The 7,392-nt window shown below is 47.1% G+C and overlaps 1 non-coding gene across 1 annotated transcript; it reads left to right on the top strand.

Annotated features, from left to right (window-relative positions):
- The first annotated feature begins 3,639 nt into the window (after positions 1 to 3,639).
- On the top strand, positions 3,640 to 3,710 carry trnag-gcc. Its single transcript has one exon. It is a non-coding gene; the product is annotated as a tRNA-Gly (tRNA).
- Positions 3,711 to 7,392: the final 3,682 nt, after the last annotated feature.

Below are 7,392 nucleotides of genomic sequence, written 5' to 3'. Positions count from 1 at the left end.
GAGATGGCGAATGCTCGTATCTTCACCAAGCTCGACGCCTTGCAGGGGTTTTGGCAGATACAGCTCGATGATTCAAGCAGATTACTGTGTACGTTCAACACGCCATTTGGGTGTTTCTGCTTCAATCGCATGCCCTTTGGCATTATCTCTGTGTCAGAGATTTCCCACAGGATAATGGAGCAAATGACCGAGGGCATCGAGGGTGTCAGAGTCTATGTGGATGACATCATCGTATGGCCCACCACTGAAGAAGAACACCTCTATCGTCTGAAGAAGGTGTTTCAGAGGATTCATAAATACGGTTTGAAACTGAACCAGGCAAAATGCACATTTGCAAAGGAGTCTGTAACCTTTTTGGGTGACACCATATCATCTCAGGGTGTCAGCCCTGATGAGACGAAAGTCGCTGCAATCTGGACCATGAAGACGCCACATGACAAGAAGGCGGTGCTACGATTTCTGGGCTTCGTCAACTTCCTTGGCAGGTTCATCCCAAACCTGTCTGCACGGATGGCAGCTTTACGCAATCTCCGACGAAAGACCACTGCGTTTGAGTGGACACAACATCACCAAAATGAATGGGTGGATCTCAAACAGCAACTAACGAGGCACCGACCCTTGCTTTCTTTGACGCAATCAGACCCACCAAGATCTCCACTGACGCCAGCCAGGATGGGATTGGCGCCGTTCCCTCCAACAGGACGACCAGTCTGACTCGGTCCCACGGGATATGCGTCCAGGGCCATGACCCCAACTGAGTGCAGATATGCACAGATCGAAAAAGAATGTCTCGGACTCTTCACTGGGATTCTGAAGTTCCATGACTATGTGTACGGCCTGCCCACGTTCATAGTGGAAACCGACCACAGATCGTTGGTCCATATCATAGACAAGGATCTAAATGACATGACACCTCGTCTGCAGCGCATCATGATGAAGCTGCGAAGGTATGATTTCACCCTAGTATACACCCCGGGACAAGACCTTGCCATTGCCGACGCACTGTCCCGATCCATTGGCACTGACAACGCACCATCAGCCCCTATCAGAGAAATCGAGGCCCAAACACAGTTATGCATGGAGAATTTGCCTGCTTCGGATGAGAAGCTTTGCCTAATCTGACAGGAGATGCAGAAAGATGCAACTTACTGAGGGTGCTGCACCTACTCCAGCACGGTTGGACGAGGGGACAATGTCCACAATTTCAGAATGTCAAGTCAGAACTGATTGAAGTTGACGGCCTGCTGCCACGCAATGCGCAGATTGTGATTCTGGCCACACTCCGTGCCTAGATGCTACGTAAGATTCATGAAGGCCACCTAGGCATCGAGAAATGCAAAAGGCGAGCACGACGGGCTGTGTACTGGCCTGGCATGAATCAAGACTTAACGGACATGGTCATGACATGTGACACCTGTCAAAGACATCAACCCGCACAGTGTAAAGAACCACTGCAGCAACATGAACTCACAATGGCGCCATGGACAAAAGTGGGCATTGACCTATTTCATGCCACAGGGCGTGATTACATCTTGATCATGGACTATTACTCAAACCATCCGGAGGTAATGAAACTCCATGATCTCACGTCTTCATCTGTCATCAAGGCATGCCAGGAGACATTCGTGCGACATGGAATCCCGCGTGAGGTAATGTCAGATAATGGTCCCTGCTTTGTGAGCTGGGAGTGGAAAGAGTTCTCAGACCGATCCAGCTTTTGGAATGTAACGTCCAGTCCGTGCTACCCACAGTCAAATGGGAAAGTGGAAAAGGGTGTCCACATCGTTAAACGGCTTAATAGCAAGGCAACAGATTCACGCTCAGACATCAACCAAGCGCTGTTATCCTACAGAGCAACCCCATTGAGCTCAGGACTGTCGCCAGCGCAGATGCTCTTTGGCAGGAACATCCGGACAACCCTACCGGCGATTCAACTCCGAGACTCCGATAATGCTCTGGTACTCGACAAAATGCAGGTACTACGGTCCAAACAAAAGCAATACTACGATCAACATGCGATCCCACTCAAGCCACTGACCATGGACGACATTGTGAGGATCAGGGACCCAGAAGGCGGATGGTCTGAGCCAGCCACGGTGCTCAGCGCGGTCCTACATTGTCAAGTCGTCGGCGGGAGTACTCTTTCACCGTAACTGCCGTGATCTGTTAATGCTTCGGCCTACAATGCCGGTGTTTCCCACACTGGACTTGACCAAGTCCATTAGTCCATAGGACGTTCCTCGCCAGACAACGCCAGACAGTACTCTTGATGACATCAAACCGTCATCTCCACCGTTACGACGCTCCAGCAGAAGCCGTAAGGCACCCAACCGGCTGGATTTGTAACGACACTTCAACACACCCACAAGGCGAATATGAACATTTCTAACGATGGACTCATAACACTGTTAATTGTTTCTGTATTACTTTATCATTCTCGCAGTGTGCAGGTTTGCTTATTCTCACCACTTGTTCTGTATAGTTTTCTTGCAGTCAGTTTAGGAAACATATCAACTCAAAAGGGGGGGGATGTAGTGATCTGTACATCTGTACGCACATCTGCACAGACACCAGGGACTGCAGCTCAGATGTAACAGCCACAGCACCACTAGAGGGCAGCATCAGAGATGGGTATAAAGGATTGAGCCCAAGGTAGAATCTGCCTCTTTGAGAAGCACAGAGCTAGTGAGCAGCAGCACACAGAGACAGCTCAGCACAGGCAGTTTACCTTAGTTTCACTGGTCCTACCTCTTGACTGTTTTACATCTAGTTGAGCTCTGGAAGCAGAGCGAACCCTTTAAATAAAGTGTTTGTGTTAACTGTAAGTCTTCATTCAGACTTAGAGAATAACATAGAACGAGGAGCAGAAGTCGGCAATTCAGCCCTTCGAGCCTGGTCCACCATTCAATCAGATCATGGCTGATCTCTTCCTGGTTTCAAATCCACTTCCCCACATGTTGGGCATATCCCTTTAACCCATTTAAAAAAAATCAGAAATATATATATCCTTCTTGAAACCATTCAATGACTGAGATTCCTCCAATTCCACCCTGGAATGTGCATACATGAAGACAAGATGGGATTCGCCTGCAAAGTCTCCCCACTCCCCTCTCCAGGTAGATATCATGCACCCCTGTGGGTGCACTGACGCATCTGACAATGGTAGCTTTGCCAATTACTGAGTAATAATGGCTGAGAGCTGCCTCAACACTTTTGGATGAGATAGAGGAAGGCTCCTGGAACCAAAACCTAAGTCAGTAACCTCCATAAGAAAGGCCGGAACATCGGAGGGAAAAGAAAAGAATTGTTAGGCTGCTTCTTAGCCCTGATGACTCCCTCAGCAATTATGTGCAGAGGTACCAGAAGTCATTTCCATTTGACAAGCAAGTACAAACCAAGTGTTATAACAGCTGGATCGACTGTGATCGAAACCTGGAAAAAAAGTAATCTATCCACCTTGTCAGAGAATGCGTCTGACAGTGAAAAGAATGAAAACATTGATCCCCTATATTTCTAATAATCATGACAATATGGTCCTTCAAATAATATGGCGGTGATCTAGATATTTTAAAATATATTATTAACAAATGAAAGTTACGGTTTAATGTACATCAATTTTTAATTATTAGGTTATCATTAGCATTGGTGGTTCAGTGGTAGAATTCTCGCCTGCCACGCGGGAGGCCCGGGTTTGATTCCCGGCCAATGCAGCAGATTATTTTGGGCAGTACGGTAGCATGGTGGTTAGCATAAATGCTTCACAGCTCCAGGGTCCCAGGTTCGATTCCCGGCTGGGTCACTGTCTGTGCGGAGTCTGCACGTCCTCCCCGTGTGTGCGTGGGTTTCCTCCGGGTGCTCCGGTTTCCTCCCACAGTCCAAAGATGTGAGGGTTAGGTGGATTGGCCATGTTAAATTGCCCGTAGTGTCCTAAAAAAGTAAGGTTAAGGGGGGGGTTGTTGGGTTACGGGTATAGGGTGGATACGTGGGTTTGAGTAGGGTGATCATTGCTTGGCACAACATCGAGGGCCGAAGGGCCTGTTCTGTGCTGTACTGTTCTATGTAAGGTGGTGGATGTAGCTGTAGCTGTTATTTCAATCACTAATCTTTTGTTGAAATACCCTACGCCATCCAAAATGTTTGGTTTGAAATATAGAAATCCTGGCTTTTATTTGCAATGATATGACTGCAAATAAAGTATCTGATTTAATTTTAGTAAAGGATGGTGATGGGCAGGCTTTTCTTGTAACTTGGTTGAGATTTACATACTGCAGTAAAATAAATCAGCCATTAGAGGGCAGACTAGACTAGTGGAGTATTCTGCCACCAGTGACAGGCAGATTGCCAACTTTGCAGAGTTCAACAGTACTTGTCACATTAAACTGAATGGAGTTTTCTTTTTGCTTCTTCAAGGGCAACATGGTGGCACAGTGGTTAGCACTGCTGCCTTACGGCGCCAGGGACCCGAGTTCGATTCCGAGCTCGGGCGACTGTGCGGATTTTGCACATTCTTCCCGTGTCCTCGTGGGTTTCCTCCAGGTGCTCCGGTTACCTCCCACAGTCTAAAGATGTGCAGGTTAGGTGGATTGGATATGCTAAATTGTCCCTCGGTGGGGTTACAGGGATAGTCTGTGGGATTGGGCCCAGATAGGGTGTTCTTTCAGAGGATCAGTGCACACTTGATGGGCTGAATGGCCTCCCTTCTGCTCTGTAGGGATTCTATGATTCTAATATGTGAAATAAGTGGTTTTGGCAACTGTATTTAAAGAGGCATTATATTAAACGAGGAACCATATAAATCATCCAATGAGGATACTTGTCTATGAGGAAACTGTCTACAGTTTCTATGATATAATACAAATTGGATCTTTGAAACTCTTTACCAATTTAATACATGCGAAGGTTACCGATGCGTTCACGCTATTTTTAGTACCTTCTATAACTGTCAGCAAAGTAGGGCAGAAATTTCAGGCTTACAAGCCAGAATGTTTAAATGATAATGCCGCTTTAAGATGTGTTGACATGTTTTCAATTATCTGACTCTAATTATAGATGGTAATTATTAACGAAACAAAAACATAAAGATTTAAATCATGCAAAAAACCAGCAAACCTTCTGTTAAAAATGATCAAACCCAGTCTCTCAAAGGAGGGGTGGGATTCTCTCAGCCCAGGGCCGGGCCGGAGAATCCCCGCGATTGGCACGAATCGCGCAACGCAGCCCCGACGCCGGCACGTGCGGAGAATAGACGGCATTGGCGCCGGCAAGCTTGGCGCGGCGCTGGTCGGGGGCCCCTCTGCACGGCTGGTGCGCCGATTCCCGGCCCGGGATGGGTCGAGCGGCTGCCATAAAAACGCCGAGTCCTGCCGGCGCCATCACCACATTCTCTCAGCCGGCGGGAACTCGCCGTTCAAGGGTTGGGGGGCAGCCTGTGGGGGTGGGTTGGTGAGGGGGGTCCGACCCCGGGGCGGGCCTCTGATGTGGCCAGGCCCACTATTGGGGCCCACCGATCAGCGGGCCGGCCTCCCTAGCTGGGGGCCTTGTTTCTTCCACGCCGGCCCCAGTTGTCCTGTGCCATGTTGCGTCAGGGCCGGCGCGTTGAAGGAAGCCACTGCGCATGCCCACGTTGGTGCCGGTGCCACTGCGCATGCGCGGATCCCGCGACGCCCATTTGACGCCGGACGTGAACCGCTCCAGTGCCGTGCTGGCCCCCTGTAGGGGCCAGAATCGCTGATTCTGAGGCCATGTTGATGCCGTTGAGAAACACAATGGCGTTTCCGACGGCGTCAACACTTAGCCTCAGGATCACAGAATCCACTCGAGATGTGTAAACTCCCTGCTACTGTGCCTCCATGTCCTTGTTTATACAATTGAAGCTGATAAGGTCCAAAGTAATCATACCTACAGGAAAGTAATCTTGTGAAATCTAGTTGAAAATAAATACAATGTTAAGAAAGCATTGTTGGCATAGCAATGGCAGGATATGTCAGGTACTAGTGATTCCAACACAAATTCACAAGTGATTATCAAGGTTTTTTGTGTGCAGTAAAAATAATCGATTGTGGTGGGATCGATGGCCATGTTCTTCTTTATATATTTGTTATCCTGAATAACTATTATTTTTAAACATTGCTCCCCGTGAGACATTTCCGAGAAGTCAGTGCAAAAGTTAGTAATGCCATCAGCAACAGTAACTAACTTTGGAATTTTACACAGTGCTCAGCTCTCATTTCTCCCTGCTGTCATTCTGATGACTTTATTTGCTGAGCGGCCTGGCTCACAATATCTGACAGTCCGAGAATGAAGCATATTCTGTGGGGTTGTTTTTGTAAAACCCCAAAATGGGAGTGGAGATATTCAAAAAGTTTGAATGAAGCTATTGAGAAAAAAAAACATAATTACTGAACCACAGAAATTCTAAAGCCATGTCTAAATACAGCAAATATTGTATCAAATTGGAAATATTTGGTGTGAATAGTGTACACAATCTAGGTGGAGTTTTGGAGCTTTTGTTTAACCGAAACCTTTATATTTAGCGAGAGAAAGGACTGGTGTATGTTCCTTAGGAAACATTATTTTAATAAAGCTGCTTGGATTAAACTGATGGGAATGCTATTTACAAAATTGTTTTCTAAAACATGTGGTTTCATCATTTCTGAAATAAATTCCTCAAATTGAGCTGTATAATGCTGATCCTCGTACAGGAGAGGAAAAAATAGATGATTTTGGGCGCATTCACAAATATTAAGATGTGAATATTAATCTAGCCTTTACTAATGTGACAGCTGAATGCCCTACAATCAATATCCTGGGATTACCATTGACCAGAAACTTAACTGAACTAACCATATTGACACTGTGGCAACAAGGGCAGGTCAAAGGTGCGGAATCCTGCGGTGTGTAACTCATCTACTAAATCACCAAAGCCTGTCCACAATCTATAAGGCACAAATCAAGAATGTGATGGAATACTCTCCACTTGCCTAGGTGAGTGCAGCTTCAAAAACTCACAAAGCTTGGTGCCATCCAGGACAAAGCAGTCATCTTGATTGGCACTCCATGCCCAAACATATGGTAGCAGCAGTGTGTAGCATCCACAAGATGCACTGCAGGAACTCACTTCATGGCTCCTTAGACAGCACCGTCCAAACCCACGACCAATACCATCCAGAAGGACAAGGGCAGAAGAAATATGGGAACACCACCACCTGCAATTTCCCCTCCAAGTCATTCACCATCCTGACTTGGAAATGTATCGCCGTTCCTTCATTGTCGCTGGGTCAAAATCCTGGAACTCGCTCCTCTAACAGCACAGTGGGTGTACATACACTGTATGGACTGCAGGGGCTACCTACTCAAGGGCAGTTAGGGATGGGCAATAGACGCTGATCTAGA

This window comes from Scyliorhinus canicula, chromosome 2 (genome assembly GCF_902713615.1).
Source record: "Scyliorhinus canicula chromosome 2, sScyCan1.1, whole genome shotgun sequence".
Lineage (NCBI taxonomy): Eukaryota > Metazoa > Chordata > Chondrichthyes > Carcharhiniformes > Scyliorhinidae > Scyliorhinus > Scyliorhinus canicula.
Note: the sequence above shows the minus strand (reverse complement) of the source record. Positions and strands in the feature narration are given on the sequence as shown.